The 26,513-nt window shown below is 43.8% G+C and overlaps 1 non-coding gene and 1 pseudogene across 1 annotated transcript; both read left to right on the top strand.

The window, feature by feature from the left end:
* The first annotated feature begins 6,402 nt into the window (after nucleotides 1-6,402).
* LOC123453964 lies at nucleotides 6,403-6,561 on the top strand. The gene has a single exon (XR_006633125.1). It is a non-coding gene; the product is annotated as a U1 spliceosomal RNA (small nuclear RNA).
* Nucleotides 6,562-26,066: 19,505 nt separating this feature from the next.
* LOC123453950 lies at nucleotides 26,067-26,162 on the top strand (annotated as a pseudogene).
* The last annotated feature ends 351 nt before the right edge of the window (nucleotides 26,163-26,513 follow it).

Here is a 26,513-nt window from a genome sequence, read left to right as displayed (position 1 = left end):
AGCTGGATGCCACCTGTCCAGTGCTGCTGGCTATCTTGTTGGTAGCTTACATCCAAGAACGTTCACCTGCAACACTCACCCCACCATCTGGAAAGCAGACTTTGAGAGCTGTTGCTCGTGTGTTCTCACTCTGATTGGCATGAGAAGAAAACTTGCATCTCCTATGGACTGGGAAGACTAAGCCTGGCTTGCCCGCCAGCCCTGACCCTCCCCCATCTCCAAGCCAGAAAAAGCTAAGTTGGAAGACAAAATAATCAAGACAAAACAAAATCTATTTCTTTGAGTTCCTAAGAGGAAATGAGTTTGCACTGTAAAGAAATGGTCTGCTCTGTGTATCTCTTGTACTAACAAACCGATGGAGAGCCTTTCATTCTCACAATATGGTGTTGAAAGCCTTTGTGCCCCTGAAAGCAAGCATCACACCACCAATGTGTGGAGAGGCCTGGAGAAAGCCTGCATCTTGGAGAAGCCTTTACCCGGTGCCTTACCCCAACACAAGAACACCAAAGCAGAGTCTGGTGGCACTCAGAGAAAGGTATGAGAAGGTGGGAAGCCTCTAGGACTTTTCTTTATTGATGTCATGGAGCCTGGAGGCTGGACAGCTGTGTGACTGTATGAAATGCCACAGAAATGGGCCCTTCAACCGGCTCAAAACTCAGCTCCCGTGCTGGAGAAATAGCTTTGTGGTTAAGGTGCTTGCCTGTGAAGCCTAAGGATCCCAGGTTCAATTCCCCAGTACCCACATAGGCCATATGCACAAGGTGGCACATGAGTCTGTAGTTCATTTGCAGTGGCTAGAGGCCCTCTCTGCTCTCTCTTGCTCTCTTTCTCCCTCTCTCTCTCTCTCTCTTTCTCTAATAAATAAATAAATAAATACTAAAATATGGCCAAAACATATTTTAAAAAACTCTATGTGAGTAGGAATAAAACTCAGTAGCAGAAGCCAGGCATGGTGGCACATACCTTTAACCCAGCACTCAGGAGGCAGAGGTAGGAGGAGCATCATGAGTTCAAGGCCACCCTGAGATTACATAGTGAATTCCAGGTCAGCCTGAGCTACAGTGAGACCCTACCTAAAAAAAAAAAAAAAAAAAAAACAGGTGGGCATGATGGCACACACCTTTAATCCCAGCACTGAGAAGACAAAGGTAGGAGGATTGCTATGAGTTTGAGGCAACCCTGAGACTATGTAGTGAATTTCAGGTCAGCCTGGGCCAGAGTGAGACCCTACCTCGAAAAAAGAAAAAAAAAAGAAAAACTCAGTAGCAGAGACCAGTAACCTAGAAAGGAGATATTAAGCAAACAGAAAGGGAGAAAAGGAGGACTTAATAGGATGGTATTGTATGTATGTAAGTAGAAGAACAGATTAATGGGGGTGAAAAGGCCTAAGTGAAGTCAGGGGAAGAGATTGAGTAAAGGAAAGATGGAAGGAGGACTAATCAAAATCTAAGAGGATATAAATAAGTCACATGGAAGCCTACTTTTTGGACAATGGAACACTCAGACGCCATAGATACTTACTAGAAATTTTTCAGTGCCAGGGATGGGATACCTTCCAGTGAGTTATTGGCCAGGGAGGTCTCTGATGCCCTCCAAACATTCTAGGCCATTGCTGAAGCCCTTGCTTCCCCACCAGGAATAGATGGTAATACCCTATTGCTGAAGATTCCACATATTTGGGCTGCAAGGTCACTGGGAAATCTTGCTGGTGCTGAGCTAAAAATCTCCTCCATGTAGACCAGCTGACAGAAAGGTGGAAAAAGCCATGCTACATGCAGTTCAATGGGAGAGAGAGAAATCACCAGTGAAGATACTCAACAGTTGACACTGAAAGCCTTAAATTTGGCCAGCCAAGCCAAATGAGCCAACAGGTGCAACAGTGGCATGTCTGTTATGGGGGAAACCAACTGCCCTCTAATTTGACTGGAGGAGGCCCACTCCATAAGAGGGAATACATCCCTGGTACTGAAAACCTACAACAGGGATAGCCAAGGGGTGTAATGTCTGCTGATGTCTGGCTAAATGTATATACTATGCTCACCAAACTGTCCAGTAAGCACTTCTCTTAATGTTCACACCCATATATTAATGCTACTCTCACTTTTGGTTAGAGAAGCTTCTCTTTTCAGATGGCAGGGACCTTGGAATGACTCAGAAGGCACCATGGTGCTGAGAAGTGACAGGAGTGCTCAGCACTGAAATATCTCTGTCACACCTTCCAAGGCTCAGGGCCCATTGTGGAAAAGGTGGCACAAAGAATGTAACAGCCAAAAGAAGGGTAGGACTCCTTACACCATGCTCCTCCAGACACAAAATGGCCTGGATATCCATGACCTCACAGTGCATGATACTACCTACACAAGACCATCATAATAGGAGGAAAAGATAGTGACATCAAAGTAAAAGAGAGACCGAGCGGGATGGGGAGAGGTGGGGAGGGGGGCGGATATGATGGAGAGTGAAGATTCAAAAGGGAAAGTGCTGGGAGGGAGGGAATTACCATGGGATATTGTTTACAATTATGGAAGTTGTCAATAAAAAAATTAAAATTAGAAAAAGAAAAAATATTTTTAGGCCTGGAGAAATGGGTCAGTAGTTAAGGCTCATACATACAGAGTCTAAGGACCAGGGTTCAATTCCCCAGTAACCACATAAAGGCAGATGCACAAAGTGGCACATGCATCTGGAGTTTATTTGCAGCAGCTGGAGGCCCTGATATGCAAATTTATTCCTCTCTTTCTCACTCTCTCTCTCTCCTTGCAAATAAATAAAAATATTTGGGAAAAAACTCAGTTCCTTCCATGTCTCTAACAACAGGCTTCCAATACCAAGTGTATATTTTTTTCCCCCAAACACCAAGCATATAATCAATTCTCAGCAACCACCAGCCGGGCCACCTCCAATTCAATTCAGTTTTGATTCTACCTGGAGCTAGAATCAGACCCCATAGGTTAGGGATCAAGCACCAGATGTCCTCACTTCAGAACCAGTCTGAATCGAGGCCTTCAGAACTTCTGATCAACTAGCTATCACCTTATATCACCATAACCCTGTCTTTAGATTTGATTAACTCACTAAAGCAGCTCACAGAACTCTGGGAAACATACCTCCTAGTTTATTATAAAGGATAAAAGTAATGATCAGATAAAAGGCCACACAGGGATCAGTCTGAAAGGGTCCTGAGTGCAGGTTTTTCTGTCCCCAGGAATCAGGACCTTCCTGGCATATGGATAAGTTCTTGTGCACTTTCTTGGAACCTCCACATGCTCTGTGTCCAGACACTTTAGAGCCCCATCCTTACAGATATATGTTTCATTGTACTTGTGACTGAAGAATAGATAGACATGTAGAAAGGTGACTGTACAATCTTAAATCTAACTGTGTGAAGACCAAGCAAGGCTTGTTCGTTCAGGTTCTTGACCTCTGCTTGCATTCCTTTCTCCTGAATGTGGAGTATGACCTCTGAAATGGAGTCTTGGGATCTGCTTTAATACAAAGCAAGTCAGATAATTTCTTTATGGCCAGTTCCAAGACAGAAATCAGGGGATGAGAAAGTATGCCCCTCGTTTATATGGCCTGCCTTGGAGAGAGAAAGTAATAGATTTTTTTAAAAAGGTTAAGAAAGAAGCTTTGTTTTTCTGAGACTGTTCTGAGGCCTGACACTCTCAATGTTTTCATGGCAAAACACTTTACCTTCATTGTAATGATGTCTGTCCAAAGCTGCTTCAGGGAACAAGGACAAATGCTGTCACAAGAGGCTCACTGATTGTTCTGGTCATTTAGCAAATAACAAGGGCTATATGAGCTAGGAGCCAGGAACTACCAACAAAACCCCAAATATACGTCACAATGTCATAGATGGCAAATTGCACGTTATTAAGATTGCTATGGGGGTTAGAGAGAGAGTTCAGCAGTTAAGGTGCTTGTTTGTGAAGCCTAAGAACCCAGGTTCGATTCCCTAGTGCCCTCTCTCTTTCTCTCTTTCACTCTCAAATAAATAAATATTAAGAAAAGATTGCTATGGGGGCTGGAGAGATGGCTCAGCAGTTAAGGTGCTTGCCTGCAAAGCCTAACAACCCTGGTTCAATTCCCCAGTACATAGTTCTCCATGGCCTCAAGAAGTTTCTCTCAGCTGCAAGTGGAGCACCTCCTGCTTCTCTAGGGAAGCTGTGCCTCTCCTGGATCCTACAGCTGTGCAACTAGACATGTGAGACTCTTCCTGTCAGAACCTTATGACCAGCCTGTCCTTTAGCTGAGACGTAATCTATGTACACTGAAATGAATGCATATTCAACCATTAATTTATATAATTTATGTCCACACTTTCACCAGATTACTATAAATATATTACAAAGATGTCTCAGACACCAAAATGGACCACAAAGGGCCATAACACGTGGAGTTCACAGACAGCGCCTCAGGTAAAGGGCTCCTCAGCTCCCTCCTGCTAGGGAGCTGCTCTACCTCTTGGACATCTGTCCCAGGTTTAGGTGGGTTTTTCTCTTGCTTCTCAGTAGCATAAAAAAATCACTTATAAGAACCTTCTGTGTGGAATTTACAAGTCCTGTCCCATTTGGTTGGTAATGATACATTGGAAAAATGAATGAGCAAGAACGGCAAAGCCAGCTGCCATAAATCCTAGCCTGAAGAATCTAGACATTTAACAATGAACAGCCACAAGGAGACTGCAGAAATCAGGTAACACATATGGAAACATATGGAGTGTTAGTGGGAGGGGACCTTAAAAACTCCTACTGTGGTGACTGTGGTGCTGTCCATAAGAGAGACACCATCTGACCTCAATCTGGCGAAAGCATCCTTGAATACAGGAGACAGGGATTGGCTGCCCTGGTTTTTCCAGAATTGACACAAAAGGTGTTAAAAGGATAACTTTATAATAAAACATGCCAGAAAAAAAGGAGAGGTGAAGGGAGGTGGGAGAGGAGGAAGAGAAAGAGGAGGAGAAACAGGGTATAGAGCTATGAAGAGGTATAGAAGAATTTAAGTGCATATTTAAAAGAAATATGCATTTAAAGTAAAAGAAGCCAGTCTGAAAGGCTGAGCACCACATGGTTCTAACCATATGACATGCTGGCAAAGGCAAAACTATGGAACTAGTAAGGATATCAGTATAATTTTCACAGGCTTGGGGAAGAGGGATGAGCACAGAGGGTTTGGGGGGCAGTTAAAGTTCTCCTGTGACCTTTAATCCCAGCACTCGGGAGGCAGAGGTAGGAGGATTGCCGTGAGTTCGAGGCCACCCTTGAGACTCCATAGTGAATTCCAGGTCAGCATGGGCTGGAGTAAGACCCTACCTTGAAAAACCAAAAAAACAAAAAACAAAACAAAACAAAGTTCACCTGTGATCCTGTAATGATAGATACACACATACATGTACACCACCAGAGTAACACTCATATAAACCAAGACTTTAGTTAATAATAGGGTTTCAGCTATGACAAATGGGACACACCAATGCAAGATATTAGCAGTAGGATGCCAGGAGGGAGAGCGCAGGCAGGCAGGAGCTCTAATTTCTGCTGCTTTTGTTTGTTTGTTTTGGTAAAGTGACCTGGAATCCATTATGTCTCAGGGTGGCCTAAAACTCACAACCATCCTTCCACCTCTGCCTCCTGAGTACCGGGATTAAAGGCATATACCACCACACCCAGCTTCTGCTCAATTTTTCTGTAAATTTAAATTGCGCTGAAAAAAAGAAAAAGAAAAAACAAAGTCTATTAAATTTTTTTGCTCATTTTAGTATTTTTTTATGAGCAAAAGAGAGAACTGGTGTACCAGGGCTTCCAGCCACTGCAATTGAACTCCAGACACAAGCACCATCTTGTGCACATGTGTGACCTTGTATTGCTTATGTCACCTTGTGCATCTGGCTTACTTGGGATCTGGAGAGTAGAACATGAGTCCTCAGGCTTCACAGGCAAGCACCTTAACTGCTAAGCCATCTTTCCAGACAAGTCTATTAATTTTTTAAATGAAATATACAAAACTATTGCATACCTGGAGTCTGAGCTCAGTTATGTATAACTACTGGAAAAAATAGATGCAAATATTTCTCATGGTTGTATCTAATACTGAGTTGTTTCAATATTCTTCAGTATATTTTACTAAATTTCCTTATTTTTATGCAATGAGAATATGATTCTTCTTAAATATTTTGTTTATTTATTTATTGGAGAGGGAGAGAAAGAGGCAGATAAATAGTATGGGCATGCCCAAACCTCCAGCCACTTCAAATGAATTCCAGATACATGTGCCACCTTGTACATCTGGCTTACGTGGGTCCTGGGCAGTCAAACCTGGGTCCTTTGGCTTGTCAGGCAAGTCCCTTAACCACTAAGAAATCTCTCCGGCCCAAGAATATCATTCTTTGGCCATTAGAAAACAGCTACTTGACAGGAGAGACACCATGATCATGAAGATAGTGCCCATCAGCAAGGCTCATCATTGTAGAAAGTATGCCCTGCTTCATGATTCCCCCAAATGTGGAAAGTATGGCTGTATGTGTGTGGTAGTAAGGGCCTGTGTTCTCACTTTCCTCTGTAAAAAAAAATAAAATAAAACACATGAGCTGGAGAGGCCATTTAGCACTTAAGGAGCTTGACTGTGAAGCCAAAGGATCCAAGTCCTATTCCCCAGGACCCATGTAAGCCAGATGCAAAAGGAGGTGCATGCATCTGAAGTTTGTTTGCAGAGGCTGAAGGCCCTGGCACACCTCCTATTCCCTCTCTATCTGCCTCTCTCTCTCTCATATACACAAAAATATTTTTTTAAGTTTTTTAAACAAAAAATAATTAAAAATAAAACACATAAAGCAGTTTCTTTTGTTTAGCTTAAATAAAACATACAATGTCTTCAGTGTAACTGGACTCTGGGAACAACAGGACAGAGTTTTAAAATTGTCAGTGACTAAGAGCATCCATCTAATGTTTGTTATTATGTAGAACACCAGTTCACATCCTTGGAGGACAACATTAAAATAAGAACAAATATTAGACAAAATCATGTGTGTCTCTTTTCACAGCAAAAGTTTTAAAGGGATATGGGAAAGCATATTATAGTTGTTCGAAGCACACCATAGAATGAGACCTGAAATGAAATCAGCAATCACAACTGAGTTTGCTCTTAAATTTTGTGGACATGGGTGTGTGTCGGGCGGCGGAGATGGCCTGCATCTTCCCCAGCTGCTCTTGTGTCTGCACTCTGCACAAACTAGCATTCCACTGCACATATTCCCTTTTCCTGTAGGAGTCAGAACTTTGTGGGGGGGGGGGTCAAAGGGTTTTCTGTTGCTGTTTATAACTGTTTTGGGTGCAGCTGGAGTTTTAGTCAAACACTGTCTTTTGTGTTTTGCTTTGGGCTTATTCTCTCCTTTGATTTCCCAAAGCTGACTCCATCTCTTTTAGAGGCTTGACATGTGTACACAATGGAGACCATTCTGGGCTTCCCAAGACTATAATTTTCTTGGCTGTGGGACTCTGGGTTTCAGGCAGTCTGACCTCAGTGACCTCTGGCAGCAGGCACAGACTGTTAGTTTGAGTGGGAGACATTAGTGGCCAGAGGAGGCGAAATGTCCATGTGTGATCCAAAAGGCCTTGTTTCTAGGTCTTCAGATTTGGAGAACAGCTGTAGGTATGGATGACAAGATTAACAACTAATCCAGGCACTGCCAAATCAGCTTTGTGACCTTGAGTAAAATATGTCCCCTCAGGGAGGCTTGAGGAAAATGAGGAGGTTGCACTGGCTCAGTGGTTTTTAAATTGGTGTCTTGGCCATAGAGCTCTATGTTTAAATGAACTTAATTGTACAGAAAACCAGCCAGCAGAGACCAAAGATGAGACTCTTTACATTCCGGTCATGGCACAATCCCTAAGTCTAGCGCCCTGCTGTTCACGGAGTAAAGTGAACCCTTGTTTGTCACATGGCATCTAGATCTCTCTTTAGCTGCAATGCCATGGGCTGAGGTGGCTACACCATCTGGCTTTAGGAAGTTATACTCTTCTAACTTAATAGGTACTAAAAGAAGCAGCTAGGATGGCTGGGAAAAGGACTCAGTGGTTGAAATCACTGCTTGCAAAACCTGTATGCCTTGGTTCAGTTTCACAGTACCCATGTAAAGGCCGATGCACAATGTGGTGCATGCATCTGAAGTTTGTTTGCAATGGCAAGAGACCCTGGCACACCTATTTTCTCTCCCCCCTCCTCTCTCTCTCTCTCTCTCTCTCTCTGCTTAAAAATAAAAATATTTTTGGGCTGGAGAGATGGCTTAGCGGTTAAGTGCTTGCCTGTGAAGCCTAAGGACCCCGGTTCGAGGCTCGGTTCCCCAGGTCCCACGTTAGCCAGATGCACAAGGGGGCGCACGCGTCTGGAGTTCGTTTGCAGAGGCTGGAAGCCCTGGCGCGCCCATTCTCTCTCTCTCCCTCTATCTGTCTTTCTCTCTGTGTCTGTTGTTCTCAAATAAATAAAAATTTTTAAAAAAAATAAAAATATTTTTAAAACATGCAAAAATAGCAAGAATGGGAATAAAATAGAAGTATAAAATCTTGGGGGGAGTGGTCCTTAGGTCCTAGGTCCTTATCTGAATTTACTTTAATGTAAAATAGGCTATTAAGGAGGTACAGCTCAGTGACAGGGTTTTTGCCTACAATATGTAAGGACTGAAGGTCAATCCTCAGCAGTATAAAAGGAAAAAAAGGTGGTGCACACAGTGGCATGTGCATCTGGAATTGGTTTGCAGCTGCTAGAGGCCCTGGTGTGCCCATTCTCTCTCTCTCTCTCTCTCTCTCTCTCTCTCTCTCTCTCTCTCTCTCTCTCTCTCTCTCACACACACACACACACACACACACACACACACACACTTGCTCTCTCATACACACACAAAAAAAGGTCAGCCTGTTGGGCTTGCCTTATATAAAAAGACCAAAACATGGCTGGAGAGATGGCTCAGTTATTAAGGCTCTTGCCTGCGAAGCTTAAAGACTAGAGTTCTATTCCCCAGTACCCACATAAAGCCAGATGCACAAGGTGGTGCATGCATCTGGAGTTCATTTGCAGTGACTAGAGACCTTGGCATACCTATTCTTTCTCTCTCACTCTTTCTCTCTCTCTCTCTCTCTCTCTCTCTCTCTCCTTTCTCATAAATAAATAATTTTTTTTTTTGGTTTTTCAAGGTAGGGTCTCACTCTGGCCCAGGCTGACCTGGAATTAACTATGTAGCCTCAGGGTGGCCTTGAACTCACGACGATCCTCCTACCTCTGCCTCCCAAGTACTGGGATTAAAGGCGTGCACCACCATACCCAGCTATAAATAAATAACTATTTTTTGAAGTCAAAATAAAACTTATAAGATAGACCGATAATAGAAAGTGGTTTTAGTTATCACGCATGCACAGGCATCCAGATGACTGGGGCTTGAGTGCCTGCAGGAGCTACCAGGGGAGAAGGTGTGCACTGTTGGGGTGGCTGGGGTGGGGGGAGGACATGAAGGAAGGTGGCCACGCCATGCAGATGAAGTCTCCCAATTGATGAAAGTTGTCTGGGAGCAGTTCTATTCCCAGCTGGACATATTTGCTGGTGAAATTCCCTTTGTATATGGAAACTGCCTTTATAAAGAAAAAAATGTGTACTTTATTTAAAACAGTAGAGGTGGGTGTAGAATTGTTTTTGCTTTGGCTAGTTCTCAATTTACTTTAGCTCAAAATCATCAACATGAAAAAGTAGTACGTTTTGGGGTGACATTTTTGGAACTTCCTCCTGTCGTGGCAGATGGGGTTGGTCCCAACAGTCACTAAACTCTGTTCTGACATTGGACAGCAGCTCCAGCTCTTTCTCACTCTTCATCTCTTCTGTACTGAGGAAATGACCATCTCCTACCAACCCTACCAAGGTGAGGGGAAGTACCAATCAAATAGATTTGTAAGCTCCGTTCCACAATCATCTATCGATCATGTGCTGGATATGGTCTTATACTGATGAAAGAGCCGGGTTCAGCGGTCAGATCTGGTGTGGCTGTCATGGAAACACCTACGTGAATGTCAGGTCTTTGTAAGTCAGAATGTGCAGGGCAAGACTCTCTTGCTCTCATGACTCTCAACTGAAATCAGAGAATATCTGAAAAGGCACAGCACAGAGAAGATGCAACCTGAGATAAACATAATATACAGAAAGGCAAAAACGAATAGGTTAAGAATGTACCTCAGTGGTGCAGTGTGTAGTCAGCATGTGGGGGCTTTGGATCAGAACTGTGAAACAAAAAAAAAGGAAAAAAAATTTGCTGAAAAGTAACTGTTGTATCATTTACAGCCTTCTCATTAGTGAAGGTTCCTTCACTGAGGGGAAACAGCTCTGGTTCTGTGCCTTAAAAAATGAATTACTTGGTACATGCCTTTAATCCCTGGGAGGCAAAGATAGGAGGATTGCCATAAATTCAAGGCCACATTAAGACAAGAGTGAATTCCAGGTCAGCCTGGGCTAGAGTGAGACCCTACCTTGAATCCCCCCTCAAAAAAATGAATTACCAGAACTCCCACACAATAGAAACTTAAGAAGACATACCTTTCCCTGTTCCTAACACTATATTGAGGTGAAAATACTACACAGTGGTTATGAAGAAAACAAAAGAGGGGCTGGAGAGATGACTCAGCAGATGAGGCACCTGCTTGCAAAGCCTAATAATCAGGGTTCAATTCCCCAGTACCCATGTAAAGCCAGATGCACAAAGTGACACACACATTTGGAGTTCATTTGCAGCAGCTAGAGGCCCTGGTGCACCCATTCTCTCTCCCTCTCTCTGTCTCTCTCTTTCACTCTCTCTTTCTCTCTCTGTCTCTCTCTCTCCCTCCCTCCTTGCAAATAAATAAATTTTGGTCTGCAGTAAGCACTTCTCTTAATGTTCATACCATATATTAATGCTACTCTCACTTTTGGTTAGAGAAGCTTCTCTTTTCAGATGGCAGTGACCTTGGGATGACTCAGAAGGCATCATGGTGCTGAGAAGAAGTGACAGGAGTGCTCAGCACTGAAATATCTCTATCACACCTTCCAAGGCTCAGGGTCTATTGCAGAAGAGGTAGCGGAAAGAATGGAAGAGCCAAAGGAAGGGTAGGACTCCTTACAACGTGCTCCTCCAGACACAAAATATCCTGGATATCCATGACCTTGCAGTGCCTGACACTGCCTACACAAGACCATCATAAGAGGAGGAAAAGATGAGGACATGAAAATAAAAGACTGATTGAGAGGGGGGAAGGGGTATGATGGAGAGCGTAGTTTCAAAAGGGAAACTGGGGTGAGGGAGGGAAGTACCTAGTCTGACCTAGAATTAATTCACTCTGTAGCCTCCGGCTGGCTTCAAACCCATGGCAATCCTGCTTCAGCCCCCCAAATTCTAAGAGAAAAAAATCTTAAGTGTGGTGAAGAATATTAACAAATACAGCAATTAGCAGAATACTAGCAAATAGAAATCAGCGATGTAATATAAATATGCAACTATATAGCAATAATCAGGAAAATTTCTGCCACAATATTTCCATGCATTTTTCCCTTTTTATATATTTTATTTATTTATTTGAGAGAAAGGCAGAGAGAGAGAGAGAATGGGCATGCCAGGGCCTTTAGCTACTGCAAATGAACTCCAGATGCATGTGCCCCCTTGTGCATCTGGCTTACATGGGTCCTGGAGAATCGAACTGGAATGCTTTGGCTTTGCAGGCAAATGCCTTAACTGCTAAGCCATCTCTCCAGCCCCTTTTCCCGTTTTTTTTTTTTTTTTTTTTTTGAATTAAGAACATACTTTGTATGAATGCACCATGTGTTGGTACCATCTTTTCCCTTCTGCCTGCCCCTATTCTACAAGGGCCTTCCTCAGTGGGGTTGCTGGTATTCTCCATGGGTTGTGGGCCATGCTTTATGGGAGCAGTAGTCAGTTATTGAGGAGAAGCAGTGTCTCTGGGTATGACATCACAACCTTATAATCTTTCAGCCTCCTCTTCTGCAAAACTCCCTGAGCTTTGGTGGGTGACTTTTAAGTCTACTTCAATGATGAGCTCTTAGAAGCCTCTGGATTTATGCTTTGGTATGTGTTGAAGATCCTCAGAGTCTGTCTCTGATTGTCAGGCTCACCATAGAAGCAGCACTCTTGCTTGCCTACCCAATTCCTCTGTGGTTTCATCTGGGCCTTTGCTGAGATGTAAGGGGTGGTTTATCTCCATGCATTTTTATAGAGCACAAGTGGAAACACTAGCATAAAAACACAGTACTCAGCCTGGGTTAGAGTGAGACCCTACCTCAAAAACAAAAACCACAGTACCAACTGGGTGTGATGACGCACACCTTTAATCCCAGCACTCAGGAGGCAGAGGTAGGAGGATGGCCATGAGTTCAAGGCCACCCTAAGTCTACATAGTGAATTCCAGGTCAGCCTGGACTAGAGCAAAACCCTATCTCAAAAAAAGGGAAGAAAAAAAAAAAAAGAACAGGGTGGGGGGCAGCAAGTATCCATAGACAATGTAGTCAACAAAACTGGCGTCTTAAACATAGAATGCTCAAAGTTCAGCAGGAAAAAATTCGAGCCAATAACCTAATCAGAAAATGTGCAGAGAACCTGGAGAGGCAGGCTCCCAAAGCATTTACACAGGTGGAAATTAAACTGTGAAGAGACATTCCACATCTCTGGCTTCAGGGAAATGTAAATTAAAATCAGTGTGATATTATTACAACCTATCAGAATGTGGCTATAATAAAAGTGGGTGACAATCCCAGATGCTATTAAAAATGGATATGAAAAAAAAAAGTAAAAGAAGTGGACATGAGTGGCTCGGGCATGACTGTGAGATTGTATGACATGTGACAACTTCTTTCAACAGTAATCAATTACCTTATGAATTGAAGTTTCCATAAGAAGTTACATCTGTATTAAAGATCAAACTGGTGGAGAGATGAAACGTGGCAGGTTGAGAATCAAAGTCTCTTGGGCTGTCTTATTCCCTTTAATAACCACTGCATCTGACCTAACATTCTCATGCTATTAGATAAAATTATCATAGTATTTATTTTATTTTTATTTTTATTATTTAAGAGAAAGAGAGAGAATAGGAGAATCGGGACCCCTAGCCATTGCAAACAAACTCCAGATACGTACAACACCTTGCGCATCTGGTTTATGTGGGTCCTGGGAAAGTGAACCCGGCTCCTTTGGCTTTGTAGACAAGTGCCCCAACTCCATAGCCATCTCTCCAGCCCCTAACTCTATTTTTTATTTTGTTTTTTAAATTACCTTATAATAGTTTCTTATGGCACTTTCATAATAGTTTTGGTTGGTTCTCTCATCCTCCTCCAATTTCCCTGTCCCCTTTCCCCCACTGTACCCTTCCAACCCAAATAGTTCTACTTTCCTATCTCACATTTTCTATTATCCTTCCCACAACCCTCCCCTTAAATATTTTTTTTGCCTGGGGCTAGAGAGCTGGCTTGATGGCCGGGGTTCAATTCCCTGGCATTCATATAAAGCCAGATGCACAAAGTGGTGGTGCATGCATCTGGAGTCCATCTGCTATGACAGAAGGCCCTGGCATACCCATACTCACTCTCTCTCTCTCAAATAAAGAAATAAAAACATTAAAAGGGGAATGGAGAGATTGCTCAGCAGTTACAGACACTTGTTTACAAAGCCTGATAGTCCAGGTTCAATTTGCCAGTGCCCACATAAGCCAGATGTACAACATGACACTTGCATCTGGAGTGCATTTGCAGTGGCAAGAGACCCTGACACAGCCATATTCTCTCTTTCATTCTCTCTCTGCTTGCAAATTAATAGAAGTATTTTTGTCTGTCTGTTTTCAAGGTAGGGTCTCACTCTAGCCCATGCTGACCTGGAACTCACCTATAGTTCTGGGCTGGCCTTGAAGTCACAGTGATCCTCCTAACTCTGCTTCCCAAGTGCTGGAACTAAAGGCATGCACCACCACACTCAGCTAATAAAATTATTAAAAAAAAAAAGAAAGAAAGAAAGAAAGAAAGAAAGAAAGAAAGAAAGAAAGAAAGAAAGAAAGAAAAGCTTCTTTGGGGGCTGGAGAGATGGCTTACTGGTTAGTGGTTAAGGCACTTGCCTGTGAAATCTAAGGACTCAGGTTTTAGTTCCCATTTCCCACATAAACCAAATGCACAAGGTGGCACATGTGTCTAGAGTTCATTTGCAGTGGCTAGAGGCCTTGGTGCACCCATCCTATCTCTTTCTCTCTCTACATCCATCTCAAATAAATAAATAAGTAATTTGGTTTTTTGAGGTAGCGTCTCACTGTAGCCCAGGCTGACCTGGACTTCACTATATAGTCTCAGGGTGGTCTCGAACTTACCGTGATCCTCCTACCTCTGCCTCCCAAGTGCTGGGATTAAAGGCATGTGCCACCATGCCTGGCCCATAAGTAAATATTTTTTAAAAACTTTTTTTCTCATCTCATAGATCCCTTTTTAATTTCCTGTAGATAGCCAGGCATGGTGGCGCACACCTTTAATCCCAGCACTGGGGAGGCAGAGGTAGGAGGATTGCCATGAGTTCAAGGCCACCCTGAGACTACATAGTTAATTCTAGGTCAGCCTGGGCCAGAGTGAGACCCTACCTCAAAAAACAAAAAAAAAAAAAAAAGTGTGTGTTAATTTCCTGTAGATATAGTTTAATAACTACTCATCTGTCTCATTTTATTCAATTTTGTTTTTAAAATACTTTTACAAGCCAGGCGTGGTGGCACATGCCTTTAATCCCAGCACTCAGGAGGCAGAGGTAGGAGGACTGCCCTAGTTTGAGGCCACCATGAGACTCCATAGTGAATTTCAGGTCAGCCTGGGCTAGAGTGAGACCCTACCTCGAAAAATCAACCCCCCCAAAAAAAAATACTTTTACAGTGATTCTGCATATTCTCCAGGACTCTGGTGGGACCTTAAGTTGTTGGCATTATCTGCAACACAAAACTAGCTGCTGCTCAGTGAAGGGGCCCAGCCTGTGGTTTCGGGTAAGGGGTAATAGTTAGGGGGCAACTTCAAGAATTTTTCATTCCTTGCAAAGTGGTCAACTTAGAGTTTCAATTTCTTTTGAGGTCCATTTGGTTTGTATGTTCTTAAAAGACTCGGGCTAGATAGATGGCTTAGCAGTTAAGGCACTTACCTAAGGACCCAGGTTCAATGTCCCAGTGCCCATGTAAGCCCATTCTCCTTCCCTCTCTCTTTCTCTCATAAATAAAAATTTTAAAAGGTTTTCCATTTTGTCTACGATTTCAAGCACATGACAAGAGGAGATGATCGTTTATGATGCTTATAATTTCATTTTTCTGTAGTTATTGTCACTCTTCATGTCTTATTTTCTGTATTTGTGTTTTTCTTGCCCTGTCTCCAAAGTATCTGTGGTTTATCTTTATTTCCCAAAGAATCGGCTTTTCAGTTTGTGGCTCCCCTTGTTGCCCTTTCTTTGCCTCATGTTTCCTTCTGACACATTCCTTCTTTAATTTGCTGCTTCTCCTTTTTGGAGCCAAACACTTTATCCATTTATTTGAGCTGATTCTTCCTTGCTGTTTTGAATATTCCAACTATGGCTTTCCCTCTTCTAGATGGATTTTTTATAACTAACAAAATTATTTTAAAACATCTGTGGGGGCTGAGTAGATGGCTCACCGATTAAAACTCACTTGCTAGCAAAGCCTGCTGACCCAGGTTTGGCTCCCTAGTACCCATGTAAAGCCAGATGCACAAAGTGCTGCATGCATCTGGAATTCCTTCGCAATGGCAAGAGAGCCTAGCACACCAATGCTTTCTCTGTCTCTTTCCTTCTCTCTCTCTTTCTCTCTCTCTTTGCTTATATATTATTAAATAAAAATAAAACTTAAAAAAAAACTTATGGGTCTGGAGAGATGGCTGAAAGGTTAAAGGTACTTGCTTGCAAAGCCTAACAACCCACACTCAATTCCGTAGTACCCATGTTCAAGCCAGGTGCACAAAATGGTACATGGGTCTGGAGTTCATTTGCAGTGGCAGGAGACCCTGGCATGCCCATACCTTCCCCTTTCTCTCTCATAAATATAATATGTTTTAAAAAACTTAGGTGAAACTAGTAACTTTTTTCAAAAAGAGATGAAGGGAGATGAACCTCCAGACAGAAATCCCCTACCACATGCTCTGGCCTCCTGGAACAGTATAAGCATAAAGACTGAATATCACTTTTCTTGTTCTTTGTGTATGTGTGTGCATGTGTGTGCGTGTGTGTGCGTGTGTGTGTGTGTGTGTGTGTGTGTGTGTTATGAATGCATGCATTCATGCAGGTTTGATTCCCCAGGACCCACATAAAGCTACATGCACAAGGTGGCATCTGGAGTTCCTTTGTGTGCTCATTCTCTATCTGCCTCTCTCTCTTTCTTCCTCTCCCTCTCTCTCTCTCTCTCTCTCTCTCTCAAATAAATAAATAAATATTTTAAAAAATAGACCCATATAAGTGAAGAAGACATTACACAGCAATAGAAATTAATCAACCATTTAAAAAATCAACACCTGGATAAAAATAACACCAGTATCCATATATAACATTCCTGAAAGGTGCTCTTTACAGGGTTAAATCTTAACTGTCAAAAATCAAACTGGACATTGCCAAAGTGCACACATGTACTTTTGTTCAGGGCCTGTCCATCCATTTGCTGTAACAAATGCATACCAGTGCCAGGCATGGCAGTGCACACCTGTAATCCCAGCACCTTAGAGGCAGAGACAGGACGGTCAAGATTTCAAGGTCATCCTTGACTACATAGGAAGTTCAAGGCATCCCTACTTAGACTGAATTACACTCATGGTTAAAAATATCATGAGCCGGGTATGGTGGCGCACGCCTTTAATCCCAGCACTCGGGAGGCAGAGGTAGGAGGATTGCTGTGAGTTCGAGGCCACCTGAGACTCCATAGTGAATTCCAGGTCAGCCTGAGCTAGAGCAAGACTCTACCTCAGAAAAAATATATATATCATGAAAGTAGGAGTGGGACTAGCCGGGAAGAAGGGCTCCAACAGGGGTGGGAGAGAGACAAGAGAAAGCAATGGGTGAATATATCAAAATACATTGTTTTCTTTTTGGCTTTTCAAGGCCTAAATACTTAATAAACTCATTAACTGTGCTTCAAAAACATTAAAAAAAAAATCAAACTGGAGGACTGGAGAGATGGCTTAGTGGTTAAGCGCTTGCCTGTGAAGCCTAAGGACCCCGGTTCAAGGCTCGATTCTCCAGGACCCACATTAGCCAGATGCACAAGGCGGCGCACGCGTCTGGAGTTCGTTTGAAGTGGCTGGAGGCCCTAGCGTGCCCACTCTCTTCTCTCTCTCTCTCTGCCTCTTTCTCTGTCTGTTGCTCTCAAATAAATAAATAAAAATAAACAAAAAAATTTTTAAAAAATCAAACTGGAGCTGGGCATGGTGGTACACACCTTTAATCCCAGCACTTGGGAGGCAGAGGTAGAAGGATCATTGTGAGTTCGAGGCCACCCTGAGACTCCATAGTGAATTCCAGGTCAGCCTGGGCTGGAGAAAGACCCTACCTGGAAAAACCAAAAAAAAAAAAAAAAATTAAACTGGGATGATCACCATAAGAGCCTTCATAGGTGGGTTTTTTTTTTTTTTTGAATAGGAATCTCTAAACATGATCCATAGGTTACAAAAGATAAGAAAAACTACTATTAGAATAAAACACAGCTCTTAGCTCAAAGTGAATAAGACACATTATTCTGGAGCCAAATATAAGTGACCATGGCCCAGGAACGTACCATGTTTCCAGGTGGTAACAGTTTTATGAAGGTTTTATAATTATGGAACAAAAGAAAGTAAAAAAAAAAAAATCAAGGCACTTCTCAAATACATTGTTGAAAACATCAGATAGGCACATGACAGCCAAGCAAGGAAGTCTGCTATAGGTCTCAAATGCTATCTGATGATATTCTAAGCTTTTGGATTGGTAGAAGTTAGTACTATGTTAAGGCGATACGTCACAAAAGGGTTTAAATGATACAAGGATGTTAGGTCAGACAGAGATGGGCAATAAATGGCTATTATAAGTATTAAAGATAGCCCAAGATGATTTGGTTCTGGATTTACAACATTCCAACTTGCTACAATCACAAAGTTCTAATAGGTTGGCCAACACTGTAGGATCCTTAAAACAGGCATGACTTTTTCCTGGAATTTCATTTACTGCAACATTTGCTTCACAGTGTCAACATCAATACTTTCTATAGACTAGAAGCTACTGTGTTCAGGTCATAAACTTCAAACAACAGAAATTATGTTTACATATACAGAGCTCCTGCTTACCAAGAAAAAAAGCAGAAAATCCAATAAAAAAATTGCAAATGACATGGACAGAATTATGATTCCCCAGAATCTATGAAAACCTATAGTTTTAGGGATCTTACAGGTGCGGTAAAGATTTGAGATGACATTTTCCTGGATCATCCCATGGCCAGTGTAATTGGCAGGGTCTCCATAGAGGAGAGAGTTGAGAGCAGAGTGAGAATGGAAACAGGTGAACACTCCAGGCCAAGCCCAGGATGCAGCCTCGGAGGCTTAAAAGGCAGGAAGACCCTCATAGCCTCCTCTGGCCTGCAGAGCCCAGGAAAGTCTATGGTGATTGTGGGAGCAGCCACAGGAAACCAGTCCAGGAAACTTCAATACTGAACATGTGGAGAATCCCTTCAAGTCCCTGAAAAGAGGAGGAAGGCAAAGTTTAAGACAACAGGAAGACACCCAGCTCTGCCTTCTAAAAAGCTGTACAGAGATAGATCCTGTCTGGCATCGGTGAGGAGAGGTGGACTCTAGAAGTTCTGGCACAATGACTACAGATGAACCAAGAGCAAGTGTAAAGAAATGAGCAGGGGCTGGAGGGATGACTTAGTGGTTAAGACGTTTGCTTGCAAAGCCAAAGGACCCTGGTTCAACTCCCCAGGACTCACATTAGCTAGAGGCACAAGGGAGCACACCCTTCTGGAGTTTGTTTGCAGTGGCTGGAGGCCCTGGCACACCCATCCCCCCCTCTGCTTTCTCTCCCTCTTTAAAAAAAAGAGAAAGAAATGAGTAGGAAGAAGGATGAGGGACAAGTGAAAAAACACATGAGATATGTAAACAGAAGGGAAAAAGACAATGGGGAGGGGAAGGGAGTAGAGGAGGGTTTGGGGAGAAAGGAAGATATGAGTCAACTAAAATAATTTCTTTTTTTTAAAACACCTGAACGAATGATACCTAAATTCCTGTATGCCAACTAAAAACAAGATAAAATGTAAAAAGATGTAGCGGGTGCTAGCTCATAGAGACACATCTGAAGACACAATGTCCTGCATAGTCAGTGAGACACAGGTGAATATGCTGAACTTCAGGTGTCCTAAGAATGTGTGAAAAGTGACAACCCAATGCTCACATATCAACACAGACACAAGAAATAAAAAGTACAGACAGAAAGGAGTTAACCCAATACCATTCACACACCACACACTGAACACAGAGCATGAAATACCACATAGCCAATCAGTAAGCTCTCATAGACACTGACATTCTGCAAGGTGGTGGCTACAAATACAGCGGATTAAAATCTCTGCTCTTAGGGCACTAGCATCCTACATGGATAGTTAAGAACAACTTTCACCACCACTAGAGGAAAACATGTGCTGCCAAGAGCCATGGAAGCGAATTAGTGAATAAGGAACAGGAGACGCCAAGGAGCAAGAGGGTGAGCTGTGAGCACACATACAGAGCAAGCACATCCAAGCAGCCAGTTTCCCAAAGACAGTCTCTGCCCACCTGAGAAAGGACGCCCGCCCTCTCAACTCTAGCACTCTGACTTGTGAGGGTGCAGCGTTGCATGATTTTGTCATCTCCAGGGTAATAAGGGTCTGCTGACCAGAAGTTCTTGTTGTGAATTTCTAGATGTGCAGGACCTTCTGTGGTTCCATGTAGGGTGGCCTAAGGCCTCAAAGTTAGTGGTGCCACAGTAGGGGCTGCTCTCATCCCCGTGTGTCTATGCACCTGAGAACACATATGTTACTTACTGACATGGGGAACTATCCTCCCCACACTGAAGACAGCCTTTACCTGGCATCTCCAAGTCCAGCTCCAGTGACCAAATGACCTCCATCCCTTCAGAAGGCAAACAGATGCACAAGGGGGCGCACGCATCTGGAGTTCATCAGCAGAGGCTGGAAGCCCTGGCGCACCCATTCTCTCTCCCTCTATCTGTCTTTCTCTGTGTGTCTGTCGTTCTCAAACAAATAAATAAAAAATTTAAAAAAAATAATATTAAGAAGGCAAAGCTGTGGACATGGCAGTGACTCTAACTAGCAACTAGCAATAGCCATAGGGCACAAGCAGAAAGACATAGAAGTCACCAGGGAAATGAGAAAAGCACCTGCAGGTGACCATGGGTCTGGAACCACACAGCATTTCCCAGGTTCTTGGTGACCTCAATACCTCTGGGTCTGGACTCTATCATCCACTCTGGCTTTCATTGAGCAAAAGAGGATTTTCATTTTTGAATTAATTTTTTGAGGAATCAGAAAGTCATAGAGTCCTGGGTTTGTTTAATATGAGCTTTATCTTGAAATTGTATGTATACAGAGACATTCTATTTGGAATCAAATGATCTGTTCCTTTCCCAGTTCCAAGTTCTGTTCCCATGATGGGAACTCTGTTGACCCTGTAAAAGAAAATGCCACTGTTTTCCAAGAAAATCTGAGGGATCTTCCGTCCATGGTCTGTCTTCAGTCCATTCATGGTAGGCATGACTCACAATCCGCTAATGTCAAAGCCAAACCAAGCATCTTCATGGCCTGTTCAGCTTCTCTGACAGAGCACTGTGGAGTGGGGCTGACCCACCAGGCATTTGTCTCTTCCTGCTCTGAAGGTAGAAGTCCAAGGTGAAGCCACCGCAGAGTAAGTGGGCTTCCAGGCTTTAGATAGTGCCTTCCCACTGTGTCTATGTACCACAGAAGGCAACTCTGATCTCTTCTTCTCATAGGGTCACAGACCCATCATGAAGATCCCACCTCCATGGCCCCATTCAGCTCCTGATCACCCCCCAAAGACCCCACTTCTACATACCATAAGGGAATTCCCAGGAGATGTAAACATCAGGCCAGAGTCATGTATTATCCCATCTATCAGCGCCAACTGCTGGGGGCAGTGGGAGCAGCCATAGAAGCAGACCATGGTAAACAAGGAGCCTCAAAGGTGACAGTTCCTCATTGTACTGCAAGGCAAGTGACAGCTGCCTCATAAAAGCAGGAGCTGTGGCACATAGCACTGTCACTCACAGAAACACAAGGTTACTCATGATTTCATCCCAGAGTTTGCTACCTACCTGTGCCTTTAGTGATCCCACATCTGTTAGGAACTGCTGAGCTCCATTGCCCATCAGTTTGGATGCCAAAGCATGTGGCAGCTTCTTGCAGGTATGTGCCCAGAGAGCCACAGTATCAGCTTCTGGTCCGGGCACAGGTCCGTGTGGCCATCACTGATTGCTTGAGGCTGCTATACCACGGGAAAGGCCTGGGATCTCTAGAAGAGAGACAGTGTTTGTAGAATTGCATGTTTTAGACAAACAGAAACAGGGGCCAGTTAAAGGAGAGGGTTTGTTTTTGTTTTTTTTTTTTGTTTGTTTGTTTGTTTGTTTTGTTTTGCCTGAGTTTGAATAATGACCCTGAGGGCTGGAGAAATTGCTAATGGTTAAGGCACTTGTCTGCAAAGCCTAAGGACCCAGCTTTGACTCCCCAGAATCCACATAAGCCAGATGCACATGATGACGCATGCATCTGCAGTTTGTTTTCAGTGGCTAGAGGCCCTGACACCCCACACCCATTCCCTCTCTCTCTCATAAATAAGAGAAAAAATTTTAAAAAGATACCTCAAAAAACCAATAAATAGATAAATAAACCATGACCCTGAATATTGTTGTCTGTTATCCTTTGACCTATATGTTGTAACCTTAGCTGCTTTGGGAGAGTTTTTACCTCGCGATGGAAAAAACCATATTGAAGGGGTGGGGTTATGGCTGAGCACTGGAGCACTTGCCCAGCCATGAGGAATGTCCTAGGTTCAATCTCAGTTTTTCAAGTAAGAGAAAAAGAGAGAGAGTGGGGAGAGAGAAGGAGAACAAACCACAATGAATAAACCCAGAAGGAATAAGGAAGAGGATACAGAAGAGAAAGACCACACCCCCATTGTGAAGTTATACTGCCTTAGGATTCCCAAAGGACAGCTGCATTGAGGTTCTATGAGCCCCTGCTGCCTCATCTAGGTCCTTGTTGAAGGCTGAGTGCTCAGGCTGTGTTATCTCTGGGCTGAGATAAGGTCTTGCTGCTTAGGGTGCACCTCCAGGGGAGGAGGCTGGTGCATTCACAACCTGGGGACATGTCACATTCTTGCACAGTAAAATCAAGTTATTAGAGCCAGGTATGACGGTGCACGCCTTTAATCCCAGCCCTGGGGAGGCAGAGGTAGGAGGGTCACTGTGAGTTCTAGGCCACCCTGAGACTACATAGTGAATCCCAGATCAGCCTGAGCTAGAGTGAGACCCTACCTTAAATAAAAAAAAAACAAGTTATTAGGAGGAAGGCAGCAGAGTGCCCTTGAGAACTCTGTCTTGCTCCAGTCAGCTGATTCTCCAGACAAAGGTCTGCTTGTGTCTGGCATTGCATGTTTGGAAATGTAAAATGACAAAGTTCATAGTAACACCAGACTCTTGGTGTGGCTCTAGTTCTCTTGGGGGAATTACAAACAGTTGAGACCATTCATTCGTTTCCCTTAGGCTGGTGTTGCAGGCGCAGCGTGACAGTGCCATGAGCTGATGTTTCTATAGGCCAGTCACACTTCTCTGTTGGTGGCAACACTCACAATTGTGACCAACAGTGCTGCATGAGAAGCCTTAAAAACAAACCTAATGATTTGTGGTCCTGGGAGTTTAGCAATATCTAAAATCCCTGGAGTCAACATTGGCTTTTCATATCCAAGAGAAACCTCCCCAAATGTCAAATGACTGGATATGACCAGAAAAGCCACCAGAGTACAGGCAGCAACAAGGCAGCTCTACAGGCCACGGGACAGAGGAGGAGCTGAATGAGGGCAATGAGCCAGTGCGCAGGGTACGTCCTGATGCTCCCAGATCCCTGTGCATAGACATGGGACGTGGGGTGGGCTTCCACGTCCTACCTCTGCTGCACAAGTACCAAGTTCCACCTAGGCTTCAGGAAAGGAAAGAGTGCCTGGACATTCAGGTGAGAAAACCTGACCATGTCCTGCCTCCAGAGAAGAGAGAGGACTCTGCCAAGCCATGTATTCACACAACACATGCACACACCTACATGTGCATATGCTCACACATAAACATATGCACATAGAGACACTCTGAGACACTGACCTACATCCACAGATACACATGAACTCAGAGGAAACAGTTTCCCCTTTCCTGCTTAGTGCATGGCTAAGACACTCTGTAAACAAAGACAGATTAGAAGGAGAAATATAAACAGGTTTCTAGTATGCATACACACAAGAACACTCAGAGGAACCATTACTTCCAGAGTAGACTTCAAAGTCTAAATGTCTCCATTTGCTGAAATAGAAGTCAGGAGGAGGGGTGGTGCAGGGAAAGGGCGGGGTGCAGTGATACCTCCCCTTTAAAGTCCCGGCAGAGGGGGAAGACTCGCAGAAGGAGATTATTTTCCAGAGAGAAACATCCCTCATGAAATGGCAACCTTTTGGCACTCCTCTGTCAGCCTGACACTGGAACAACTAGTATGCCAGAGTATGCATTTTGGGGTACAAACTCCAGGCTTTTCCTGCAGGCACGTATGCCACAATATCCATTTGGGAGTACATATTGTAGGCTCTTCCTGTAGGTATATTTTGAGGTAATGTGTCCTGAGCCCAACATCACACACACACACACACACACACACACACACACACACACACAGCAAATTGCTGTTGCCCCGGGAAATGTCTTTGGTCCAAGCAGGTGATGTGATCGCAGGTCACAGTACAGGTATCTGTCACTGTGCCATCCACATGCATGCTGTGTCCTTGCTGTAGGAATAGTTCCAGGGTGAAGAGGTGGAGGGAAAGAGTAACCATCGATACAGCGGGGAAAGCCACAGGGAGAAAATGGTGCCAGTGGCACAGAGAGAAAAGAGGAGGAAGCCACAGGGGATTACTTTTAAACTAGAAAAGTGGCTTTAGTTCCTTCTTTTTAAAATATTTTTAAAATATTGTATTCAAGAGCTGGAGAGATGCATAGCAGTTAAGGTGCTTGCCTGCAAAGCCTAAGGTTTCAATTCTCCAGATTCCACATAAGCCAGAAGCACAAAGGTGAGGCAAGCACAAGGTCACACATATCCACTAAGTGGCACAAGGGTCTGGAGCTTAACTTCAGTGGCTGAGGCCCTGGTGTGCCAATTATCTGTCTCTCTATCTCTTAAAAAAAATATATATATATATCTATATATAATATATATATATATATACACATATATATATAATATGTAATATATATACTCAAATAATTATAATTTCTGATTATGCCATGCATTTGAAATGCCCCTGCACATCTTAAAATTAATTATTGTGTTAAAAATAACACACAGGAAGGTAGCTCTGGGGGAAAAATATCTTTTCCTCAACTCACTGCTATGTTCTTGGCAAAAGCATTGTCAGCCAAAGAGAAATTAGCTAGAAAAATAAACTAACAAAGCTGGGCGTGGTGGCACACGCCTTTAATCCCAGCACTCAGGAGGCAGAGGTAGGAGGATCACCATGAGTTCAAGGGTACCCTGAGACTACATAGTGAATTCCAGGTCAACCTGAACTAGAGTGGGACCCTACCTTGGAAAAAAAAAAAAATAGACTAATAATGTATGTTCTTGGGAGCCACCATGAGGAATTAAGGGTCTGGAGCCATCAGGATACTTTGTGTGTCTTTTGCTTGAATTTGAAAGAAAGTAGACAGTACTACAGAGAAACAGGTCTGATAAATGGTCAGCACCTGAGGATAGAGCGAGGCTATGTGTTTAAATCCTTCTGTGGCCCTGGATCTCAGAGACAAGGTGCTACCTGGGGAGAGTAGGCAGGGGGAAAGAGTGTCCGATTTGCTGCAGGCCAACTCAAGCTGGCTGCATCCTGGGCCAGCGCCTTGCCTCTCCTGTAGGAATCGAGCCCTCTGCAGCTACAGTCTAGAGGCCACATGGCTACTTGTAGCAATTAGCCCCATTGGCTGGGGCTTGATTTACCACTGAGGCTTCCCCCAATAAACTCCCCTATCTAAACCCACTTGGGCTTTCCCAGTGAGACCCCAGGGGACAGTTCCCACCAAGTCACTGGAAGCCCTACCCTCTAGGAAGCTCCCACCCCAGCTGGTTGCAGTAGCCTGCCTAGTACTGGGCTTGGTGGGGGACCCTTCTCCTGGGGCAGCCAGAAATCCCTCTGAGTCTTGGTATCTTATCTGTAGAAGATAAGTGACAAAATACAGCAATGCATGTCACACTTGGACTTTAGAGCTACCAGACAGACTGGTGCCCCTCCAGGTCCTGATCTGTGAACCAGTGTGGGCCCAGCCAAACCCCTAACAAGCCTGGGGCCACCCAAGTCCCATGCCCTGAATTCCTTTCTAAGCAAGTTCACATTTAAGGACTTTGTCTTAATAAAGCAACTAAAAATTGGATGTCAAACTAGGCCCAGATTTATAATGGCTTTTCTGAACCAACATTTGTGACACAAACATGACAAGCATGGGATGTTGAGGGGTCCCCACACTTGAGATACCTGCCAGGGGCAGGCAATATCTCGGGAGTATAACTTCATACTCTACTATTGAAGGCAGCCCCAGGCAGCACTGGAGCCTTTGGAGGCCTGGGGTCCCACTCTGGAACCAGCAGAGGGGTCCCGGAACATCCACCTTGCTTGGCCAGCTTAGATGAGATAACCTACTATGTGGTTGGGGAGGTTCTTTAACCTTCTGTGACTGCACAAGTCAGCAGGAATGGAGACAAAAAGAAAGACTTCATAAGCGTGATGATTGGGTGTTCACGCTCTTGCGTGACGTGTGCCTCCCACTAAACCTTGTTACGCTCTGGCACATAACCCGTCTGACGTGAACTGAAAAAAAAAAAAAAGAAAGACCTGGTTTTTGTTCAGTGAAGTAACCAAGGGCTTCTCCAGCTGGTCAGTGTTTGTAAATACAAAGGTCCTTTTAACTGTGTTCTGGAATCTTTCTTATACTTTGGGGACTCCAGGAGCATCAGAATGCCCAGTACCCCAGGCCCCTTCTTTGGGTCAGGCAGCATGGACAGAAGGACGCTGGGCCTTAGATGGGCCCTGCCTTACTCCCTGCACTGGCACTTGCCTGGAGAACACTTCCTTCCTAACCAAGTCATGCTCGGGCCCACTTCTGTCAGATGCCTCCTCGAATGCCTGTCTTTTCAGTGCTTATTGAGGGAGGACTC

The sequence above is a fragment of the Jaculus jaculus genome, chromosome 12 (assembly GCF_020740685.1).
Source record: "Jaculus jaculus isolate mJacJac1 chromosome 12, mJacJac1.mat.Y.cur, whole genome shotgun sequence".
Classification (NCBI taxonomy): Eukaryota; Metazoa; Chordata; class Mammalia; order Rodentia; family Dipodidae; genus Jaculus; species Jaculus jaculus.
Note: the sequence above shows the minus strand (reverse complement) of the source record. Positions and strands in the feature narration are given on the sequence as shown.